The sequence below is a fragment of the Aphelocoma coerulescens genome, chromosome 7 (genome assembly GCF_041296385.1).
Source record: "Aphelocoma coerulescens isolate FSJ_1873_10779 chromosome 7, UR_Acoe_1.0, whole genome shotgun sequence".
NCBI classification, from domain to species: Eukaryota; Metazoa; Chordata; class Aves; order Passeriformes; family Corvidae; genus Aphelocoma; species Aphelocoma coerulescens.
In genome coordinates this window covers 673637-697867 of record NC_091021.1, presented here as the reverse complement: position 1 = coordinate 697867, position 24231 = coordinate 673637, and the positions used below count along the sequence as shown (strand labels likewise).

General features: G+C 50.7%; 1 protein-coding gene across 5 annotated transcripts in view; it reads right to left on the bottom strand.

Moving 5' to 3' along the window:
* Positions 1-14024, bottom strand: part of HDAC4 (histone deacetylase 4) — a 178854-nt gene extending 164830 nt beyond the window's left edge. Inside the window, exons 1-4 of one of the 5 annotated variants that reach the window (XM_069021647.1) lie at positions 11934-12005; positions 11520-11737; positions 10949-11268; positions 10613-10671 (exon numbers count right to left, since the gene is read on the bottom strand). The gene's annotated coding sequence lies outside the window, so the exon portion shown is untranslated. Of the gene's footprint in view, positions 1-10479; positions 10499-10612; positions 10672-10948; positions 11269-11519; positions 11738-11933; positions 12006-12449; positions 12469-13329; positions 13407-13894 lie in introns of those variants that run through there. The other 4 variants (XM_069021646.1, XM_069021645.1, XM_069021648.1 and 1 more) reach the window with 4 other exon arrangements.
* Between the last annotated feature and the right edge of the window lie 10207 nt (positions 14025-24231).

Here is a 24231-nt window from a genome sequence, read left to right as displayed (position 1 = left end):
GAGGTTAACTTCGGATATTTAGAAAAAGTTCTGCATGGAGAGAGCTGTGAGTCCCTGGGCAGTGCTGGAGACCCCGTCCATGGAGGGATTTAAAAGCACATGGGACATGGGACATGGGACAGTGGCCGTGCCAGGGGAACGGCTGGATTTGATGATCTTAAAGAACTTCTCCAACCTAAACGATCCTGTGTTTCTGCGAACATAATGATGAACGAGTTACATTATGGCAGAGGGGGAAAAAACATGGCCTGGCAGCCAATGCCTGCAGCCACCTCCAGCCAGGTGCAGCCCCTTCCTGAAGGAAACCACGCACAGCCGACAGACAAACACCTCCTCTGGATGTCAGGCGGCTGAAAATTGACATTTCAGCACCCGTTCTACATTCAAGCAAAGTGCGGGGCCACTGCAAAGCAAACACGACTCCCATTACCTCAGAGCACTCGGCATGCCAAGCACACTCCAAGGCTGGGGCGGGGGGGGGGGGGGAAGGAGATTGCAGGAATTTTTTCCTGAAATGGAATGGGGAGATAAGATCGAGTGAAAAGGAGCAGAGGCTGCTGACATATCTAGACTCCCAGAAGCCAGTAAATATGCAAATGGGCTGCCATTTCTGCCAGCAACACTCAGAACCAACTTTGATTCTGCTAAAATATATCGCATTAAACAAGGGAGATAAGCCCAGCACCGAATCCACACAGAGCAGCTCCCTTTGACCAAGACAGCTTTACTTCTCACTCCAGGGAATCCTGAACAAAGCTTTCTATTCTAAGAGTCTCCACACTGACTATCACAGTGTTTATGAATAACTTTGGCCATTTACCTTTTCGTAGTCTGATTTGCAAGTACTACTAAAAACTCTCCATAAAGCCATAAACCGCCCTGGAAAAGCTGCATCCAGTACCAGCCACAAATCCTTCCCCAAACCAGGAAAGGGCTTGTTGCCCCGAAGCCACAAGCAGCAAATTTCACACGAGATGTCAGAGAGGAGAAAATAAAGGGTGGATTGAATGTGCATCCCCGGAGATAGAGATTACAGAGCAAGAACTGAAGTTGATGTGACCTGATAGCAGATGATAAACTCAGGAGATGATAAAGGCATTCCCTGGACATCCATCTGTTGCCCCTGGGGTTTGGACAGACACACTGGGCAGAAATATATATATAGAGAGAGAGAGAGATGAAAATATTAAATATAGACATGATTTGTTTTCATACATATGAAGTATATACGTGTGAAATAAACAGATGTATATTCAAGCACCGGAGGCAAAGAAAGCATTTCTTATTTTCACTCCATTTTATCTGCCTACCACCTCTGAATCAGCGAGATGAGCTCAAAGGCCAGTGCTGGCTACAGTCTGAGACACACACTTTGCACACTGCTAAGCAAGAGCAAAAGCAGCTCTCCCCCTGCCACGGCAGCGACTGAACTCGGCCTCCACAACTGATTCCATTCAGCGAGGCTGTTCCCTAGCAGAGGGAAAACAGTACAACCTGCACCCTCCTCAACAGCCCTTGGCCGCTCCTCTGAGATTCCAGCACGCAGGGAAGAGCATCGAGGACTTCAAGCGACTGCCAGCATCAAAAAACAAGCATGTAGCGAAGGTAGGGAGATGTAAAAAACAAAAACCAGACCTCTGGGGGCTGAATAAGCCTCCCACGTGCGGCACACTACAACAGGAGCGATCTCCCCAGCAATGCCAGGCGCTGCAGGGAGATGAAAGCAGGCTCCAGCTCTCCAGGAGCAGGGAGGCCTCTGGGATTCCCAGGAGCAGGAACCCATCCCCGAACCTGTGGCAAACACAACAGAGAGCAATCCAACGGGAGATGGCTGGGGAAGGCTCCCAGTGCTGCAGGAAGGTTATGACAAAGCAGGTTTGCCAGCAGGGAGGAGAGACAGAGACACGGACAGGGGCTGTGAGGGCCTGCTCCAGGAGAGAAGAGCCTCGGGAAGAGGGAATAACCCAGCCCAAGAAACACCTGCGCTCACCTGAGCTCAATCCCTGCTCCTTCCATCCCAGCCAGCCCCAGCACCGCCCTGGCAGGAAAACACAGGAGCTGTCCCTGTGTGTGCCTCAGATCCACAGCCACGCTCGCTGGCTGGCTCCAGCATATGCTCAGAATTCCCTTATCCCTGTTCCGAGGCTGCGATAATTCCCATTTTCGTTGCCAGTGCTAGGAAGGAGCCTCAGAGCTATATGCTGAGGCCCTGGAATTTAAATATACGATAACACTGTAAATAAAAGGAAACAAATTCCTTAAGGAAAACCTTTTCACATGCCAGATCAGTTCCCAATAGTAACTGCTCTGCTTTGACAAGAGATAAATATTTACAGTCTGAAACAGAGAACACCTTGTGTTGCAATACTGGAACGCAAACCTTGTCAGTCCTGGTATCCTAAAGAGAGGGTTTTGATATTTAAAAGAAAAAAATTAGACATAAACCCCCAAGCTGAGCACTTAGAAGCACACACACATTATTGTGCTCATTTACCCCACCAAAACAAAAACCTGAAGGTAGTCACACAGAGAAATTGTCAAACATGCTGAATCCAGAACAGATTTTCTCAAAAGGAGACCTCATCCCCCAGGGAATGTAGACAGTTTATAGCAAAAGTCTAAATTATTGCCAAGAATATGCTGCTTTTTTTTATTTATTTAAATATAGTCTAAGTTGCTGCTCTTAGACATTCCTCTAGCGAAAGCAGACACTGAAGATTTTTCTTACTGGAGCAAAAAGGCAGCAAGGAAGCTCAGATGTCCATATCCAACTCCTTGGTCTGGGGCTTCCCACACCGGGAATACCCTCAGCAGAGGGAAGAGGAAGCCCAGCAGCTAAAGCCTGAGCTATCTCAGAGCTTCCAGCAGGACTCCCAACCTCCAGGCCTGATCAGCTCCTTCCAGCTAAGGAAAGAATGTGGAGAATGTCATTCATACTGGCACTTGGGAAGATCGAGGAATGGGGAGTGCACAGTGACTGGATATCCCTGTCCCGAAGAGGGTGGTAAGGAGATGCTCTCATTCCTGCCTGGCTCAGGCTGCTGGGGTTTGCTGCCATTCCAGACCAGGTAGCCACCATGGCTCAGGCTGCTGGGGGGTTTGCTGCCATTCCAGACCAGGTAGCCACCATGGCTCAGGCTGCTGGGGGGTTTGCTGCCATTCCAGACCCGGTAGCCACCTCATCCAACACGAGTGCTTTTCCTGCTGCACTGCCTGCGCAGTCCAAACGCCTGTTTCTACCAGGACCAGCACGAGGCCAGCCTGGCTGAGCTGTTACACTGCAGGATCTCATATCTGAGGTGCAATTTTCCTCACCCAACTGCTGTTTGGGCTTTTATGGCCCGCTCCCTTTGAAGTGGGGCAGCCCAGCCGCCGGCGGGCCGATGGAAGAGTTCAATGTCTACCTGCCACTCTCAGTTCCCTTACTTCCTCCTCCCCTTCCCAGGGAATTACTACCCCGTGCAGAACTTTCCTGCCTCGGCCTGGCTGCTGCCAGGGCTGGTGTTGCTCCATGATCCCATCCCTGCAGTCAGCCAAGCCTTATGTTCCGTGCACAAGTTCTCCGTTTGCTCCCCTGCTTCCAGCATCCCTGCACAGCAGTTTATTTTTAGACCAGCATTTTTAGAGCAAAGCCCAGAAGCAGCACACTTTCGGTGCCAAACAGAATTCAGCTGTGATTCTAATGCTGTCAGCTGACAGGAGGACCCTCGGGTTTGGTGGCCACAGAATATTGGTGTGGCTCCGTGGCTGCCACCCAGGGCCACTGCTGACCCCTGGGCTTTTCCTGCAGTGCTCTCCCAGCTGCACGCACCACGGGCCCTGGGTGGCCACAAGGCTCAGCCCAATATTGCCACACCAGTCCCCTCTCCAGCAAAGGAACTGTTTTTCCCTGTGTGTTTGCAGCCCTCTGCACGGAGAAGGATCTGATCCCCCCTCTCTTCACACCGGCAGTGCCATGAACCAGGCAAGATCACAGAACCACTGAGGCTGGAAAAGACCTCCAAGGTCATCAACTCCAACCTCAGAGCACCGAGTGCCACATCCAGGTGTTTCTTGAACACCCCCAGGGATGGTGACTCTGCCACTTCCTGGGCAGCTCCTTCCAACACCTGACAACTGTTTAGAGAAGAAATTCCTCCTGATGTCCACCCTGAAAGTCCAGACAGAGAACTGTGCTGGCCCAGGAGAGCCAACAGCTTCCCCCCTGGGTCCACATGAACATTTATAATTTGGGGTCACCACTCACAGCCAGCTCAGGGCAAAGGGGAGATCCCTGCTGGCTTTACCAGGTGCTGGAACAAGCCCTTAACCACCAACACAGACAAGGAGAAGTGCCCCAATATACAAAATGAGGCTCCTGCCCAGCTTTATCGTCAGCTTTCTGGGGTCAGAGGTGGTTTTGGAGTTCTAAATACCAATATTTGCCTTCTTTTTACTACAGCTTGTTGTTTTCGGTGCAATTATAGAATAACAGAATCAGCTCCACCAGGTACCACCACCACCTTTTCCTGTTGACACAACACAACCTAGTAGAGGCCACAGCAGCAAAGACACCCAGACATAACAACTGAGATGAACGAGACCATGTGATCTGTGCAAATCCACCCAAAATCTGCAGGGATGGCTCAGAAAATTGCACAGTAAAAGTCTTTTCTACTCTCAACAGCTCACGGAATGTCCTCGTGAACAAGACTGCAGTGACAAGGCCATCTTCTCCAAGGTATAAAACAGTCAGGGACAGAGCCACACTTTGCCCTGAAATCACATCAAGCCTTTTTGTCCACTGGCCCAGAAGTCTCCAGCTTTCCTGCAGGTTGGATAATTTATAACATAAAAACTCAGATTACTTCTCCCTGTCACGAGCTGGTGGTTTTTGCAAAGCTTCAAGCAGGAAGTGTTTTTCCTAATGTTGAATATTTCATTCACTGTTATGATTAATCCCATCCTCGAAGGCTCCATCCGAGGCACAGGGAGCAGATGAGGCAGCAGGGATGAACAAGGGGATGAAGAAAAGCCTGACAACGAGAGGCACACACAGCCCCCAAGGAAGCATTAGATACCTACCATGTACAATCAGAATAAATACTCCTTTCTAGTCCTCTCCCTCCTCCTTTGATCATGCTTCCAGGTCAATATCTTGTGAGAGGCAGTCCTGACTCAAACGTTTCCTTCAGCCCCCACCAGGATCTGACAGCAGGTACCAGTTGTGGAAATAAATAAGTAAAGAACATTTCCTCCCAACCGAAGCACTGCTCTTTGATTCAAATAGGAAATCTGTCTTGGGTAGGAGAACTGCACAACAGAATCCATATGGAGAGTCATTTAGTCTGGGAGGTTCACATGCATCAAGTGGTGAGGAAGAACAGAGAGGCAAACGCAGATCACGGTAGCCAGTGCCTGTCCCAGCCCACTGGAAGGGCTGGTCACTCAGCAGGACATCCAACACCACATCCCAACACACCTCACTCTGTGCAGCCTCTTTCCCTTGCCTTCCCTTCCTCTTCAGCACACAGCAAGGACAAGACACCAAGTTTGAGCATTCTCACCACCCAACACACCTGGTCCCTCATTGCCCTGCTGAGTAAGAGCAGCAGCAGCCCTAAAACTGGAGAACTTGGATGATCCATGCAGCAATCCCACCCACAGCAGAGCTCAGGAGCACAGGATCCAGGGGCTGGTTTGCTGACCGACAGCAGGAATAGCAGGGTTGGACCAGGCTTTCTGCTTTGCATGGGGAGCAAAGAAGGGCTGAGCTTTGCAACAACCCAAGAGAGATCCCGCTCACATTCATGGAATCATTAAGGTCGGAAAAGCCCTCTAGGACCATCGAGTCCAACCATTACCTCAGCCAGAGCTGTTTCTTTCCCTGCCCCTGAAGATGCCCCAGCAGCACAACCCACACTCAGACTGCGCCATCTCCCTGGGAAGGCAGCAGGAAACTGCACTTCACTGTGTTCTCACCCTCTCCAGCTTTAGAAAAGCTCCCAGCCTTCATCCCCTCCAGCAAGACCTCCCCAAGAAACATGAACCAGTATCCTCCGAGTTACTCCAAAGCATTCTGCACTGCCTTTTCCCGGAGCAGCCTGAAGAAATGAGCCAGGCCTCCCAGCAGGACGCACACCCCGCTGTGCCGCACGAGGCCGAGCTCCGTGTCACCGTCCTGGTGACCTTGGTCACGCCGTGACTTGGAGAGGTCCCCTCTCCTGACTCACCCACAGCACTAGGGGCAGTGATTTTATTTTATTGCAAGTCTCTGCTGCCTGGAGAAACGACTCTCTTCATTTGAACAAATGAGTTGCACATACGCAGAGCTGTAAAATATAACCCAGCCTGCAGGAAAGCTCAGTTTTACTCCCAAATTCTTCCTTCAGGACCCCTCCTGAGGGACAGTCTGCGTACAGCTCTGCCCCTTCCAGTGCTCCCTGGGAACTCCATGATCTTTGCATCCCTATCTGTCTACAGTTGGACCCACTGCATCCAAAGTGGGACCAACAGCCCACCTCATCCCACTCCCTTCCAAACCAGTGTTCTCAAACACCTGCCCGCTGCCGCCGTGTTCCTTCTCCCTTCTCCCTGCCCTGAGCTCCCAAGTCTAAAACTCACACACTGTTCCACTTTGCAGAATCCTCATTGTCATAAAGCTGTGAATAATGCCATTTTTCTTCACTTCTGTCCACATTAGTTGAGCAGAGAAGCCAATCTCACCACTCCACGTGCACATGAACCTGCAGCAAAAGGCAGCCTAATTATTTTTGCTCTCCAGGAGAACCACCTGTGTTGAGGATTTCACCAGAATCCACAGCGGACAGTAAGAAAAACTAGATAACTGTAGCTCCCACGGGGGGAAAAATGTAACCTCACTCCTTTTCTGAGAATTTCTTGGGAACAGCACACACCAGGATGAATTCCTTGCTTCAGGCTCACATTGAGGAGGACCCTTCCCTTGGAGACAAAGTTTTGTCCAGCGCAACCCCAGAACTAACCTGAGCATTATTTTCCCTGAGCAAAGGCAGCATAAGCTGTTGCAGCACATCAGGAAACTCCAGGCAGGAGAAGGAGGTGAAGTGACTGGTGAGAGCCCAGTTATGAGTAACCACTATTCCTCAAAGTGAAGGCAGCACCAATTCTACCAGCAAACCAACGCTCTCACGTGACAAATGGAAGCTCATTTTACACGGAACAAGACACAGTGTGCTAATGCTCACAGAATTTAACTGTAATTAAGTCTCGCTGACAGACACCTCATTAAAGCACCACTTCTGCAGAAAAATTAATAAAGTGAATTATTTCCTACGTGTGAAATATAGGGGTTTTTCACTCCTCATGAAAGATACATGGAGTTCAGTTCAACTGGATGTCGGTGCTCCCTGGAATGAAGGAGTGACACGCTTAAAAAGACATTTAAAACAACACATTGCTGTGCTGCCAAAAGCCAGGCTGAGATGCTCAGCCCCTGCACGTTATTTTATCCTGTGATGGCACCCTTAAAATACAATTCTTCACCCAGCAGATACAGACAGATAGATAGATAAATAGATAGATAAAATAACTGGCTTGTTATTAGAAAACTAAACTAAATTAAGACAACCTAATTTTGGCCAAACTAAAAAGAGGATTCTCGTGACCCAAAGATCCAGTTTTCAAACTGCAACTTTTTGGGGTTTAAATGCTTCTGATGTGAGGAACAAAGGTTCAGCCATTGGGGAGACGGGCAGAGGGCTGAGTGTGCCCAGGCCCACGAGCCAACACACATTTCCTCTGCACTGGGAGATGGCTCCTTGGAGCACATTTTACTCAAACTTCTCTGAGGTAATATCCAATATGAAAATGAACTACAAAGAATGAAGCTGATCGAGACATGCCAGTACTGAATGCCATGAAAAAGGCCTGAATTTTCAGAGGGGAAGGCCAAGCTGTAATTCCTTGCAAAGGGAAAACCACGGAAGCTTTCCAAGAGATTTTTACAGTCTTTTTCTAATTGTTCCCTTTTTCAACATCATTATGCAACCTCCGTGTGCTTTCCTGCTTCTCTACCCCCCTTTATTTCACCCATTCTCCCCCCCCCCAACTTCTTCTAAATGCTGTGAGGCAGCTCCTTTAAGACAGCCAGAAATACAGTGCAGATTTTTCTCTCCTCCTCCTCCTCCTCTCAGTTTAAACTGCCCAAATCTTTCCGGTGAAGAAGCATTGCCCAAAATCTGCTCGCTATTCAAGCAGCCCTGGCAATGACAAGCAGCACTTCATGAATCATCTGTTATATATTGCCTTATCAACACGGTCCACTGCAGGAGAAAGTAAACCTGGCCCACTTTGGGGCTGTGCATAACACAATCAAAATGCAAGTGGCAGTAATTACAGGAGGGCTCTGAGGAGTTCCCTCATCCAAGGATTCAATATAGGCTATATATACATATATAGTGTTATATATATATATATATATATGAGGAAACGTAAATCGAACCAAAATGCTAACAGCCATTTCCTCCCCCACCACACACAGCTTTTACTTTAATATTTTAAAGGACTATTTTCCCCTTTTACTGGTTTCCAATATTGTCACATTTCTAATTATTAAAGCAGACAGCTTTCGTGTTTCTGCTGTTTGTCAGCTTCAGCTATTTGTGGCAAACACACATATTTTCATGGGGGTTTTTCCCCCCCCCCAAGCCAGACCTCTAAGCTCAGCAAGTGAGGGGAACCTTGCACTGCTCTGTTTCCTTCCACTGCTCTGGAGCACTGGCATGCTGGGGAACCTGGAAGCAAAGGTACATGCAAGACAGAAGCTATCCATGAGGGAAGGGGGCTCAAGACTGAAAAGCAATTGTGCATTCAGTGGCACGACACATCCCACCAGCTTCTCTGCCCAGTGAAACACAGCCTTACAAAAGGCACAAACTCAAGGGATTCCAGCAGGACTCTGATAAAATCTAAACCCACGTACACTAGGTAGCAGGACTGAAAAGGATGACGGAAAAGCGATGGGGTAACTGGAAACAAGCTAAAGGTGAACTGGCAGAGCAAGAAAGTAGAATATGACACCGCTAAAGAAGCCAGCAAGAAGAATACTTGGCAAATATTTAACAAATGTCATTACCAGTGGCCCAATAACATCTTCAATTAATATTTCCTTGTGGTTTGGGACAAGCTCTGCCACTTGGAACAGGCGAGCAACAGATCCCACTGAGCAAATGAACTCCTCTGTGTATATTCAACCATGGGTACAAGACGAGGGAAATACAGTCCCGAGGGCTGGGGTTTGTATTTTTTATATATAAATACAACATACACAGTGCCAAGGAGCACACAAACACTTCTTTAGCTGGAGGAGGACACCAAAGAAGTGCTTTAACCCCAAGATGAAGCTGGCACAGCTGGGCAGTGAGCACTCAGGTTCTCAAACCTTGAAGGGAGCATCACTTAACCCACACAGACCCAGGGTGACCTCAACAAAAAGTGGGGACAACGGGTTCCAGTGACCGTACAGAGGTACAGCGTGGCACACCAGCATGGGAGGAACACTGGAAGACGAAGGAAAACTGTCCTGAAATATTTGCTTCTATCCCATCTTACATATTTAAGGGCAAGTTTTAGTCTCAACACTTCATCTGCAACGTGTTTGGGCACTTCACGTATAGAAAGTCTGCAGCTTCCCCTGATTCAAAACCTGCAAATGAACCTTGAGGATAAGTCTCAGGCACTGCACCAAGTTTCTGGATCACAGATATACCTTAAGCTGGCTTTAAAAGGTCTATTCCCTGGAAAGCACAAAGCATTTGAAAGAGAGATAAAGAGGGCAAACTCAGCTAAACCCAGGGGCAGTTTTAACCTTTATTTTGAACAAGCCCTACTCCTCACCCCTGCAGTGCCACAGGGGACTTAAGGCTGAAGACTCAACTCCAGCTTTTCAGCAGGCTATAAACAGGCAGCTCCTGCGCTTCCACCTCTGCCCCTGGGAGGAAGGAATCCTCCCCTGGGAGGGTGGGCAGGCCCTGGCACAGGGTGCCCAGAGCAGCTGGGGCTGCCCCTGGATCCCTGGCAGTGCCCAAGGCCAGGCTGGACATTGGGGCTTGGAGCAGCCTAGGACAGTGGAAGGTGTCCCTGGGCATGGCAGGAGGTGGCACTGGATGGGCTTTAAGGTCCCTCCCAACCCCAACTATTCCATGATTTTATGGCAGAAGGCTGGGAGAAAAACAGGCACTGACCATGGGGGCTGAAGTCACTCGTGCTCAAGCTGCTGCTCTCGAGGAGGGGGCAAACCACACGGCTGGCACGTCACGGGCCGGTGCTGCAAGCAGAACAACCTGACCAGTTGGGCAAAACCTCCACCCAAAACCATCCCTCAGCTAACACAGGTCCATGGGACCTGCAAACCTCCCCAGCCAGGTGCTCCAAGGCTCAGGAGGCAAGCTGGAGTTCAAGCCCCTGAAGATTTGGGCAAAACACCTTGCTTCAGGACAACGCACTGCAATCTGCACCTACCTAAATATCTCTTATCAGCTCCTGCTACCAGGTAACTTCTTCAGGAGTTCATCAATCTCCAGGTGTCTGTAAACACATCACTCCTAGTTTAAAAAAGTCCCTCATTCTTGTGTTTACCTTTTCTTGTATTTACCTTTTCCTGCTGTTACTGCACTGTTGGTTTTTATCTTTCCCACATTAATAGGACGCTACCTGTGAAACGTAAGCACAGCAGAGAGTTGCATCTTCACCAGCAAAAAGATTATGCAAGAAACTACTTTTACTGGTTTTATCTACTCATAGAATGGTTTGGGTGAAAAGGGACCTTAAAACCCATCTTGTTCCACCCCCCTGCCATGGGCAGGGACACCTTCCCCTATCCCAGGTTGCTCCAAGCCCTGTCCAACCTGGCCCTTTTTTATTTTCCTAGTGATTCACCATCAAAAGGCAAGCAAGAAAGTGAAACTAATTTCCCCACTAAGGAGCTCACCTGCATCCCACAGCAGAATCTTGGTGTCCTCCACCTGTTATCTCCTACCCTGGACACTCCCTGGGCTTCTCAAGAACTTGATAATTCACACCTGGTAGTGTTCCTCTACTTTAGGATAGTCTGTTTAGGAGATTTTAGGAGATGGCAGCACACAGACACAGACTGCCCAACAAACATCTCCTCCCAAGGGAATACAAGCTTTCCATGCCATACGTGTGCTTGCTTTCCATGCCTCCATCCCTCTGAGCAAATGACCAATTCTTCTGGCCTTCTGAGCTGATTTTCAAAATGCTTTTTCTAATCCTTTCTAAAGCTAAATCCTGAAGCAAAACAAACAAACAAACAAACAAAAAAACCCAGGGTGGCAAAGTTAAAATTTTGAAAATTTAAATATATTTTTTCCCTAAGTTTAGCCCAGCAAGAGCACAGCTTAATATCAACACCAGGAATCTGTCAGATGCACATGCTAAAACATGCCATCCAAGGACGAAGGGAAAAAGCAGAGAATCCTGGAAAGCTGCATCTTCCACATTTCACTTTATCCAGAAAATCTGCAGTCGCTAAAACTTACTCTTTCTAACTGGGTGGCATTTTACATTTCCAAATGTAATTGAGTGAGCGTGTTGCCATGGCGACAGCAGGGTTCTGCAATAACTTTGTTGCCTTGTAATTGCTGTATATTTGTATACAAGCAGCTGAGCTTTCTTTAATTCAATGCCCTCAACTCTTCCAGCGAGGCTGCGGAGCAGCGACGGCAGCTTTTTAGGCTGAGAACTCCGAACAGTGGTGCTGGAAACATCAGAAACGATTAAAACTCAGCGCCGCGACCGACCGCATTACACACACACACACACGCAGAAAAAACCCCACCACGAAACCCTGCCAAGAACCAGATTATTATATAAACTTCAGAGCTCCTTAGCTTTTAAAAAATATTGCCGTTACAACAACAACAAGGAAAAAAAGCACAATTCAGATAATTAACTCCAGGTAGCTTTGGCACCGAGCGAAGCACTTTGAGGGCAGGGAATAATGCAGCACGAGTCCCATTTATTGACAGGGCATAATGCCAGTAAATCAAAACGCGTTGGCCAGGGGATTATCCACTCGCTGTGGCTCCCAGGGCCAAAATAATGCTTGCTCCATCTCCCCGGCCTCAAATCAGCGCTATGAGGACAACGGGATGCAGCTGTGGGAAACGAGCACGGCACCGAGCTGCCTGGTGGGAAAGAAGTGGGGAAGACGGGAGAGAACCAGTGCCTCGCCGCACGCCCCATCCCAGGGTTTTACAAGGCATTTTCACACCCTGAATCCACCCACACCTTCCCGACACAGATCCCCACTCCTTGGGAGCGTTTTCAGAGCTGTAATCCAGCCTGGAATATGAGGCAAGGCTGGAAGATGAAATCCGCTCGTACGGGCGTTAGCGGTGACGAGCCTAATTTATGCAAATCTGCCAAAACAGCCTACTGACAGGCAAAAACCCCACCGAAGGCAGCACCTTCCACTACCGCGGAGTGGGCGCACAACACAATTACGCAAGTGCTTTGAGCGAAGGGCAGGTTCCCTTCCCCTCCAGACGCTGCCCAGCGCCGAGCTCTGACAGCGCCAAATTATTGTTATGTAAATCCATCTGCTCCGCGGGGCTGTCAGGGCGCCGGCCAACACCCCGCACACCACATCTGGGGCGCGGGCAACATTTCGGGGGCAGCGCCGGGATCGCGCAGCATCTTCCCTGATAAATCCCTGCAGCAAAACCCACACGCGGCTGCCGGGCAACACCTCCCTCCGCGCTCCTCCGCCAGCCCCAAACCTCAGCTTTTTCTGCTTCGTTTCGCCCCGTGCGAGCCAAGGCTGGAGGTTTCGCGGCGGCACACGCGGCTTGTCCCCCCTCGGCCCCCCAAAACCGGACTTCTGGCGGCGAGGCTGCAGCCCTGGGCCTCGGACCTGTCACCGCCACCTCCGGGCTCCCCGAGAGCGCCGCGCTGCCGAGGGCAGCACCCCCTGTTTTCTCCTCCCAGGCACAAAAAAAAAAAAAAAAAAAAAAAAAAAAAGCCATTTTGGGGCTTTTTTTTTTTTTTAAGAGGCGATGGGTCCCGCGGGGCCCTCGGCCGAGCCCGGCAGCCCCGGGGAGCGGGGCGAGAGGACACAAACTTTCCCCAAGTCCCGCGTTATTCCCAGGATAAGGACAAGGGAAGGAGGCACGGGGGGAGAGAGGATGGAAGAACCGACCCCGGGCCGCGGCCCGCCCGGCGCCGCAGGGCCCCGCCGCGGGCGTCGCCCCCGCCGCAGGGCCGCGCCCGCCCCGCCGAGCCGCGGGGCCGGGCCCCCGTGCGGCGCTGCCCGCGGCCGGGCGCTCGCTCGCTCGGCCGGTCACTCACCGCTGCCCGCATCGCCCCGCCGAGCCCCGCACGGACCGAGCGCCGCCGCCGCCGCCGCCGCCGCCGGGGGGGACGAGGCGGAGCCGCGGCCGCCCGGGAGGGGCGGGGCGGGCGCGCAGGGGGCGGGGCTGGAAGCAGCGCCGGCCCCGCCCGCCCCATTCACAAAAACCGGGCCCCGCGCGCTGAGTGGGCGGCGGCGCTGCCCGTCACGCCCCCCGCGCCCCGCCCACCCCGCCCGCCACGCCCGGGCCGGGCTGATGGCGCGCGGCGGCCCCGCCCCGCCCGGCGCGCCGCCCAATCAGCGCGCGGGCTGGGGCGCCGCGCGGCTCAAATCCGCCCGCCACCTCCGCGCGGGCGCCTCCGATTGGCGGCGGGAGCTGCCCGTCACCGCCCCCTCCCACGGCCGGGGCGCAGCGCGGACCAGCCGCCCCCGGGAGCGGCCCCGCCGCGCCGCGAGCCCGGCGGGCGGGGAGGCAAGCGGCCTTAAAGGGCCCGCGCCGCGGGCCGCCCGGGCACGGCGGCGGGGACGGCGCGGCTCGGGGGCAGCGGAGCGCCGCGTACTGACCTGAGCGGCGGGCGAGGCGGGGAAGCTGCGCGGCGATGGCCCCCCCGGCGCGGAGCGCGCCACCGACGGACTCAGCCCGTGACGGGTTCCGCCATCTTGGAAATTTTTTTAGATGGGGAGTCACGTGGTGCAACCATTTTTTCCCCGCGGCCAATCAGCGGGCGCGGGTTATTTATAGCCGCGCGGGGGGAAGGGAGCCAATCGGGCCCCGCCCCGCGCGCCCCCGGCCACGCCCCGTGGCGCGCGGCCCGTCGCCGTGGCGACCGGGGGGCGGGCCGGGGGCCGCCATGTTGGCGCCGAGCCCGCGGCCTCGGCGGGGTCGGGGTTGAGGATCGGGGTGGCCGGAGCGGGGTCCCGACCCCGCCGAGGCGGGCTGCGAGCCCACAGCACATGCAATCCATACCGGTTCGACGGTATTGCAGCCAAACGTGAAACTTCGGGTTGTTTTTTTTTTTTTCCCCCTCCGGTTTTCCGCAGCCGCGATGCCGCTCCCGAGTGGGCTGTTTTGTTTTATCCCTCAGGTGTGGTCCGCAACGGCAAACAGCTGAAGCGGCGGATAAAGGACAGAAAGGGCAGGGCATGGCTCAACGTCTTTGCCTGAATTACCGAGAGGAAATAAATAAAGACAGTTTAAAAGGAGTTGTCCGGCGCGCTTCCCACTAGCCGTGTTTTCGCGGCCACCATCGAACATTTAATCGATCTTTCAGCCGCACGTGGAATTACCCCATCGAACTGACACACCTCGTCTCATAAAACTCATGTTTCGTTGTTTCACCTTCCATTCGCCCGCTGCCCAGAGCCCCCCGGGTCCTGCTCCGAGCATTCCCGATGCGGGGAAGCCCAAGTGTATCTGGGGGGGACCTGTGGGACACAATCCGATGGGAACATCCCGCCTGGGATGCATTATCCCGTTATCCCCAGAGAGCTGGGGCTGCCCCGGCATCCCTGGGAGCGTCCGAGGCCAGGCTGGACACTGGGGCTTGGAGCAGCCTGGGATGATGGCAAGGAGACTTCCCTGCTAAGCTTCCAAGGAGTTTCTTCCCATCCTTGCCTAAGACAAGCTGAAACATGACATTCCTTATTCGCAGGCAGCCGTCCCAGCATGCTTCTGGTGGGCTTGATTAATTGGCTCGGGCTAAATTGTTTTTAAAACTTCCAGATTTTCCTTAAAGCAGAAAAAAAAAAAAAAAAAAAATGAACTCGTGTCGTTCAGCCATCTGGATTTACATAAATTCTGGGACCTGATGGGAATTGCTAACAACTTTGTCCCTCTCTCAAAATCTGCATATATGTGGTGGTGTATATACACCGCTCCTTCTCTCTTTTACCTTTTTTGAGATATTTAGCATTTAAATTTTCATTTGAAAGGGCTGCCCTTATAAAAATCCCTGGCATATTGATCCAACCCTTAAAATTGCTTTCTTTTTCATGGCTGTGAACAGGCTCCCCAGGGAATGGTCCCGGCCCCGAGGCTGCCAGAGCTCCAGGAGCGCTTGGACAACGCTCTCAGGGATGCCCAGGGTGGGATTGGTGGGGTGCCTGAGCAGGGCCAGGGCTTGGACTGGATGATCCATCAATAATTTCTCCATCCCTGGCAGTGTCCAAGGCCAGGTTGGACACTGGGGCTTGGAGCAACCTGGAATAGTGGAAAGTGTCCCTGCCCATGGCAGGGGGTGGACTCTGACAGTCCCGTCAGCAAAAGCATCCCGTTAACTTCAGCTTTCCATCTTACTTTAATTTTAAGATAACAATTTATTCCCACCGGCTTCCAACCATTACACTTTGACAGCTCTAGGCTCGAGCACACGGGCAGCATGGCTTGCCCTGGAGCAGGCCGGGAGTTTGGGGCTATTTTCCCTGGAATACACACCTGAGAGCACCACTGGCACTAAGAACACCCCTTCTGCCTAAAGCTGAAGCCCTTTCTGTTTCATTTTCAGCTTCTTTGGGCTCGTGGGCTTGTTTGTTGTTCTTTGGCTGGTGAGGTTTTGGGTTTCCTCGCGTGGTTGTTCTGCCCTCTTTATTCGGGGCCAGCTTGTGTGCTCGGAGGGATGGGGGAATATGTGTATAAATAACCTCCCAAATTATTTTTGAGTGTCAGGAGACCTGTGGGTGGAAGGGCTTTGGGGCTAGAAGGTTACCAAGGCAGGGTAATATTTGCCACGGCAACAGCTCTGCTGCTGGAGGTTGGCATAGGACACACCTGCAGCAGCCAGGTGAGCGTCTGCCCTCCCTTGTGGTCCCCATTTCTGCTGCAGCTGGGGGGTGATTTGGTCCCAAACCCTTTAAACATGGCTTACAACCAGTATTTCTGCCCCGGTGGTCACTGCAGGTTGTAAGTGTGCCCCACCTGTGTCCCCAGCCCAGCTGGGGGCTGTGGTGCAGAGCACTCTCCTGGCCACACCAGCTGCCTTCCCTCTCTGCACTGCTGGAGCAGTTTGGAAACAGGAAACGAGAGGAGCAAGCTGTGCCCTGAAAGTTGCCATGGAGTGTGAGTTTTACCTTCAGGTTTTGATTGATGCCGTACCTGTGGCTGTGGGTGTGAGTACACGTCTCTGTTAATACCCAGTCTAGGCTAACCTGTGCATAATGGCAGAAAGCTAAACCTTTGTTGTTGCTCGTGTGAATTAGACCTCAGAGATTCACGAGGGAAAGGCTCCTTGCTACATGTTAAACCCAACATATTGGCTATAGCTGTATATAGTCTGTTTTTACTGTAATTGTAGCTGAAGAACTTACTCAGAAGCCAGTTGAAGCAGAAAATAAAAATCTAAAAAAAAATCCAACCCTGGCAGAGCTAATTCATAAAGATTTAAATAAAAAGCAATTACAGAACTTCCCGCCTACCTCCACCTCATCTTTAGCTGAACTCCTTGTTTGTCAGGAATGATTCCATTTTTTCTGTTCTCAAGCAGGAAACAGCCATCACAACACTCCAGCTAATTTCCCTCGCTAGTCACAGGGAGCTGGTGAAAGTAAAATAGGGTGCTTCAGCTTTCCACTCCAATCCTGCCACTCCACAGCCTAAAAAAAAAGGAGGATAAAGTTAGGAAGAGAGCCAGCAGGAACTTCCTCTGGAGCCTAGACACCAAAGATGTGCCGGTGCCACTTGGTTCTGTGGAGAAAGTCAAGCCTAGACACAATTTCCAGCCTGGTGATGGCTTCTTCTTCTTCCTCCTGATCATTCAAACACCATCACTGACCTCCCTTGGTTTTCCTGCCCCACCCATCACCCTTCTGTGCTTAACCTCCCATTCCGTGTTCTCCATCTTTCCCAGAGCACACTGCTTTACTCCTTTTCGCTGGCAAAAGGAAAACCCCATCAAGCCCCCCGAACTCACAACGCAGCTCTGATGGGACAGGCAGTGTTACATTTACATCGCCCCTCTCCCGTGTTCTGCCCCAACATACCTTTTATTGTGGAGTTTTGCTCTGTTGTTACTGGGGTTTCTTTTTAATCCTGGTGAATTTTGCTTCAGCTGGATCTCCTCCTCCTCTCCTTGCACAACTCTTTCCGAGATACACACACCTCTTCCTTACCGTGCTGCAATATCCACCCCCCGTGCAGCCCTGTGTGGCTCAGAGCGAGCTGTGAGGCAGAACGAGGGGGTTCTCCTCCACTCCTGAGCCCCCCACGCCTGTGTTTGGCTGCAGGAGCCGTTCCCCAGCTTGGCTGCACACCCGACACTTCATCAAGTCTGCAGCACTCAGGGCCTGAAGAGCTGGAATCCTGAAGCACTACGAGCCAGACTCTCAGAAACAAGTTCTTGCTGTTGTTTTGGGCAAAAGCAAGTCCCTGTCCCCCACTTGGGTGGAAAAAAAGAGCAAGTGAAGTTCAAAATGAAGGTCACAATGTAAAGTTTGCTTTCTTCTCCATATTTACACTTTATTTTTGCTGACGGAGATACACTGGGTTGTTACGGCGGTCATTTTGCAATGCACTTTTAAAATAAAACTCCTTGCTGAAGTTTGTTTTTAATATTTTTCTGGATTTGTATAAACTTCCTATTTGTTTAGCAGCTATGCTCTCGACTGTGTTATGGAACATCCTGACTTGGAAGGGATCCACAAGGATTCCTACTGCAGAGAGAAAAATTATTCTGGGGCCATTACAAACCACTGCCCAAAAGTTCTTACCGTGCCATCATCCCTCTAAATTGCACTGAAGAATTAAGAGCATGACAGAAATCTCTTTTCCCCCCTCAACTGTTTTTTTTGGTTCAGTCAATTTTAGTAGCACGCTTAAGGCTTAAATTTAGATAAAAAGCAGAAGTAAGTCTAAAATAAATATGGAATCTTTGTGAAGTCAAGGCTAGGGTAACTGTGGGATACACTTCGTTTATCAGTGCTCATTTTCTGATTCTTAATGGTAAAAACAAGGGAAATGGGTATCAATTTATTATATTTATTTTCATCCATGGCAGCTGCTGGGAGAAAAATGTGGGGTGTGTCTCTCTGTAGTGGGAACCTTAGAGGAAATATTGATCCATTTTTCTATTCTGTCTCTTTCACCCAGAAAAAAAAAAGGCAACAAAAAAAGACATCATCCAGGGTGAAAACCAATTAAAATCTAAATAAGTGTAAGAAAAACGTGACCAAAAGAAAAAAACCAAGCTAGAAATGAAAATATTTGCAGCCTGGCCCCTGGGTGTTGGTTTTACATGAAGATACTGACTTGCAGCTGAATGATGAGTAGGATATTTTTCTACTGAAATATTGATAGTAGATTACACTAAACCACAAACTATCTCCAGAAAGCCCATCATTTCTAATCCTAATGGTGTTTTCTTTCCCTTGGCTGACTACTACATTCATGAGATGATGGCTTTATTCTATCTGGGGGAAAAACTTTTTACCATACAGCTAAATTAACTTGTCAAAAGACTTCAAACTTCGGAAGCTTTTACAGCTCGATTCAAAGCTATTATTCAGGATTGAATGAGAAGGCTGTGGACTGTAAAAGCTGGCAAAAAAAAAAAAATCAAAAAAAAAAAATTTCAGCAGCATTCAGGAGTTGAATGGAATGCTTACTTTTTGTTCAGGTTGTGTGTGTTTCATTGAGCTGTCTCGGAAGAGCTGGGTTTTCGTATTTTAGGGCAAAATGCTTCTTTCTGCTGCTCTGGAAGCTGTGACCCAGTCCGTGCTCTTTCACACACACTTGGTTATATTTAGTTTGTGCCAACCTAAATAAGTGTCAACCAGCTCTCCAGAAATGCGGGGAGCACAAAGGAGAACGGCCAGCAGCTAAATTGAGGCAGAACGAGAACACAATTAGACTTATTTTTATCCTTTTCTTTTAAAATCAGATCACAGACTATCTTACACTCAGCTCCAGCTTTCTCATGCAAATAAAAATGCCTGGTTTCAAGGAGCAGCAACTTTTAGATTTTGCAGACGAGGAGCAGCTGGCAGAGCTTGTGCTTGGAGTCTTTCCTGTCTCGGGTCCAATCTACTTTGGGCCAAAGCTGGAATAAAAAGCCAAGCCGACAATGGCAGCCCCCGGAAGGGAGCCCAGGGCTCTCTGGGAGAGCGTGCAAGCACAGCCAGGATGTGGCAGGATGGGCTCCACAATGGCCAGCACGGGGAGCAGCCTGGGTTCGGGGTGTTCCGGAGGCAGGGAGCGCTGAGCACGGGAGCAAGCCCTCAGTACAGCTTGTCACCAAGGCCTGCGGGTGGGGAGGTTCTGCCCTCCACCAGGGACCCACCCCTCACTCTCCTATTCAGGAGCCAAATTAGAGTCCCTGGACTGTTTGTGGAGATGCCCAGGCCTTGCAGCACGTTCAAGCTCAGAGCACGCAACCACGGAACGGGGGACCCAAGCCCGCCAAGATCCCTCTTCTGCCTGACAGGTTCCTCCTCCCGAGGGACCGTGGCCGTGGTGGCGCAGGACAGCGTCCCTCCTGCTGCAGAGATGGACCACAGAGCAGCAGGGTGGGCAGGGTGCACGAGAGGACAGAGCGGGCAGGATGTTAACGTGCTTAGCTGATACACAGAGGGTTGGGGAATGTTTGGGTTCTGGAATATCAGCACAGAATCATGGAATGGTTTGGGTTGGAAGGGACCCTAAAGCTCAGCCAGTCCCACCCCCCTGCCATGGGGACACCTTCCACTGTCCCAGGGTGCTCCGAGCCCTGTCCAACCTGGCCTTGGGCACTGACAGGGATTCAGGGCAGCCACAGCTGCTCTGGGCACCCTGTGCCAGGGCCTCACTGCCCTTATACTAAAGAATTTCCTTCTAAATCATCTTCCCATGATCTGAGCTTAGGTTTCAAGGGGGCCAGCAGCAGAGCACCAAGGTGTTTTAGAGCTCAGCACTCCAGAAGCCAAGCTCTGGAGAGCACTGAATTGCTGCCTTCGTGATAAGGTACCAAGATGACCTCACGGTTTTGAGCACTTGAGACTGAAGTTGCACTGATAGATGATGTGTGGGGACAGAATTGCACAGACCTTTCAATTTCCCAGTTTTTCTCTCCTCTGCTCTGTTGCTCCAAGGGCTGTTTAATCTCATTTCATGTGGGTCACAGCATTTCCTGAATACCAATATCTATTAAAAGGTACCTGTGCTTTGCATTTGGCAAAACCTCGGCCGACCTGTTTTCCCTTTCCTATGGCAAAACCAAAATTAGCCAGCTGTGGACTGGAATCCACTAGAAAGCACTAAAATACCTCAAATTTTCTCTGTCTGCTCATCAAGGAGCAAGGAGTTTTTTCCTAATGCAAGCTCCTTAAATGTGGTATCTTGAAAATTCATGTTCCTTACGAGCACCTTCACCGAGTTCTTAAAAAGCATCACAGTAGAGCAGGACGTGCCAGCAGAAGTGTCCGGAATAGCAGCAGTGGCATCGAAATCATGAGAGGAATGTCTGAAAAGCCATTGAAGGGTTGCACTCAGACCCTGTCAAGGAGCTGGGTGGGACTCTGGAATCCGGCCCTCATTTGCAGATAGGTTGTTTAATAGAAATGTAAGAAGTGAGTGCTGGCCCATTACCGACAAAAATAAAGTTTAGAATGTATTAGGATGAGAGGTCAGGGGAGTCAAAACCTCTGCAGCCCTGGAAATGTCTGTGTGTGTGACTGTAAAACACGGGCAGAAAGGAGAGCTACTTCCCTCCTCCAGGATCACTAGGCAAGATCAGGTCTGCGAAAGACCAGGAGGTTCCACAAGGGAAAAAAGGAAGAAAAAAGGCAGACTTCCCATTCTGAAACACAGCAGATCACAGAAACCCCGTGGAGGCCTGGAGTAGATCCAAGGGGATGTGTGTGCATCATTGCACGGGGATTGGTTTAGGATGTTCACACTGTGATCCGAGGAGATGAGGCACATGGACCTCGATTCATCCTTATCAGGAGCTTCTTATCTGGTGGCCTGCTGCACATTAAAGACTCGGTTATCAGCAGAGCCCTTGTCTTGGATCGGGACGAGGGGCAGGATGTGTTCTGCTCATACCCAGAGCCCAAGGAGCAGCGATCATGTGGTGGGAAGTGTAGTGCTCCAAAACTGGGATGTGCTTCTGTGGAACTGGGGAGACAGAAGGTGTTGGGGCTTTTTTCCCCTGCTTCTCTGGTCAAGGGAATCCTAGAATCCCAAAATGGTTTGGGTTGGAAGAGGCCTTAAAGCCCATCCAGTGCCACCTCCTGCCACGGGCAGGGACACCTCCCACTAGCCCAGGTTGTTCCAAGCCCCAATGTCCAGCCTGGCCTTGGACACTGCCAGGGATCCAGGGGCAGCCACAGCTGCTCTGGGCACCCTGTGCCAGGGCCTCGCCTCCCTCACAGGGATCAATTCCTTTCTCATGTCTAATCCAAATCTATCCTACTTCAGTGGAAGCCATTCCCTGTGTCCTGTCCCTCCATCTTTTGTCCAAAGCCCCTCTCCCACTCTCTTGGAGCCCCTTTAGACACTAAAATGGGCTCTAAGCTCTCTCCAGAGCCTTCTTCCTTCTCCAAGGTGAACACTCCCAGCTTGTCTCCTGTCTTATCTCCAGCACAAGAACACTTTTTATCACCTTGCTTTCAGTAAACCCAGACAGCTCTTTCAGAGGAGTTTACTTGTTAAATTATCCACAGTGCTACAGATGCTCAGCTCTTTATTTTGGTCGTATATTTCAAAGAACAGTTTCTCCAGCAAACAGTGCAACAGCTGTGGCTGATAAAACTCCTGGGTGCCATCATTATCCTTTTTCCTGATAGAGACTGTCACAGATTTACCATTGAGTTTTGGCTCGGATGCTGGTGCTATGCAGCCAGCCAAAAATAAAATGGAGCTGGGTAGCCTTCACATGACAGAAGAAGGATTCCCAAGGTTGGAAAACTCATGGAACTGCAATTATCAGACCACAGGAAGGAGCTGTGTCCAACACAGGTACCAGAATCTAGTTTGGATGTGGCAGGGATCTGCAGTGATACATTCTCCCATGCTTGGCCACAGGGATCTTGCCACAGGACTGAGGATTTTGGAAGGTGGACTCCTGTGCCAACATGAAAGAAGTTCTCTGAAGATCTCTTACGTATTCCCAAGCTGAATTCCCAGAGCATCCATCAGTTTGGGGTGCCTCAGTTACTGACTGTCTACGAATCCATCTCTGAAGTCACACTCCAAAAACCTCCCCTGAGGTTTCTCCTACAAAGTCGGACCTGGAAACCTCTCCAAAGGCATCCTTAGTCTTCAGCATGCAGCTGTACGGAGCGTGAGGCCGCACCCTTGGCAGGATACGTACCTGCAGCTCTCGGAATCGGGTGGCAGCCAGGTGAAGTGCTGGTTTCTGGGATGCACCCACCTGAGCGCCCGGAACGGGCACCAGGCCACCAGGGAACACGGGAGCCTCGCAGCTTCCCCTCACTGCCAGCCTGGACGGGATTCAAACCAGCAGAGAAACCATCCCTGCTCCCGAGGCATCCCATCTTCCGTGGGCTTTAATGAGCCAGCAGGACAGCCCCCGCTGCAGAACAGCAGCCTTACAGTTGGGTTTAAAGGAGCATTTTTGCTCTCCTGGACTTGAGCCCAAAGTCCCGCTTGGAGTAACTCACATTCACGTCAGCAGAACAACCCCAGCCAAACAGAAAGTTCTCCCTTTTTGTTTTTTTCTTCCCCTTTAATTAAACTGTTAGTCTCTCAAATCAAATGCGAGCATTCTCCTCATTCCAAACTCAGAAAGATCACAGGTGAATGCTGCCAGTGAAATTAAAAACTCTCTTGAGACAGCTTTGCTTTAAGCAGAAAGTATCTTTTTTTTTTTTTTTTTTTTTTTTTTTTTTTTTTTTTGCTGGATGCCTCTTCACCGAGCCAACGGTTGGAACTGAAGTGGGGCAGGTTTTTAGACTGTCAAGTGCAGAAGATGTTTTCTGTCTGCATTCCTCCTTCAGAAGAGATAAACCAAGCCTAGAGAAATGAGGATGCTGCAGCTCCTCGTGTCGTGGAGGGGTGATCATGCCCAAAACACCCCGCTTGCCACAGCTGCTCCCTTCGTTCCCAGGGCCACCAGGAGCTTTGCTGGCAAAAACAAACCCTCCCTGTCACTGCTGCTTTGCTCATACCAGGTAGTGGCATTTCCAATGTTACTCATGCCCAGAAATCCCAGTGCCAGAAGGGCCACACTTACACCCAGCCTGGCTGCCTTGAGGTCACAGAAGAATCATTTATGTTGTAAAAGACATTTGGGATTGCTGAGTCCAGCTGCCACCCCAGCACCACCACCACATTCTCCACCAAACCACATCCACGCAGTTGCTGAACACTTCCAGGACTGGTGACTCCACCACTGCCTTGGGCAGCCTGTGCCAACTCTTTGCGACCCTTCCCATGAAGGAATATTCCCTTAAATCCAGTCTAAACCTCCCCTGGCACAACCTGGGGCCGTTCCCTCTCCTCCTGTCCCTGTTCCCTGGGAGCAGAGCCCGACCCCCACCTGGCTGCCCCCTCCTGTCAGGGAGTTGCAGAACCCTCAGCTCCCAGCAGCCCTTAAAAAACCTCTCGTTACAACCCTCAGCAATTTATTTCCAGCCTGCCTGGGTGTTTTGCAGCGAGTGGGGTACAGAAACCCTGGAGACTGACAGAAAACAACAGAGTTAAAAGAATGGAGTGGAATTACCCATCCCCTGCGCATTAACTGGCTTCAGATGGTACCAGCTTGCTGTTGTTTTTTCTGCCTCTCTGGCAGGGAGTGTTTTATTTGCTTAGTAAAGTTTTCACATGCAGTATGTTGTTGCTGTTTTGTTTTGTTTCTGAAATCCCTTACCTATATATTTATTACAGACAGATATTATACCCTGGCAGTAAAGGAACGCTGCAAAGTGCTAGTTAACTTCTCAGAGCTGCCTGAATAATTCCATAAATACGA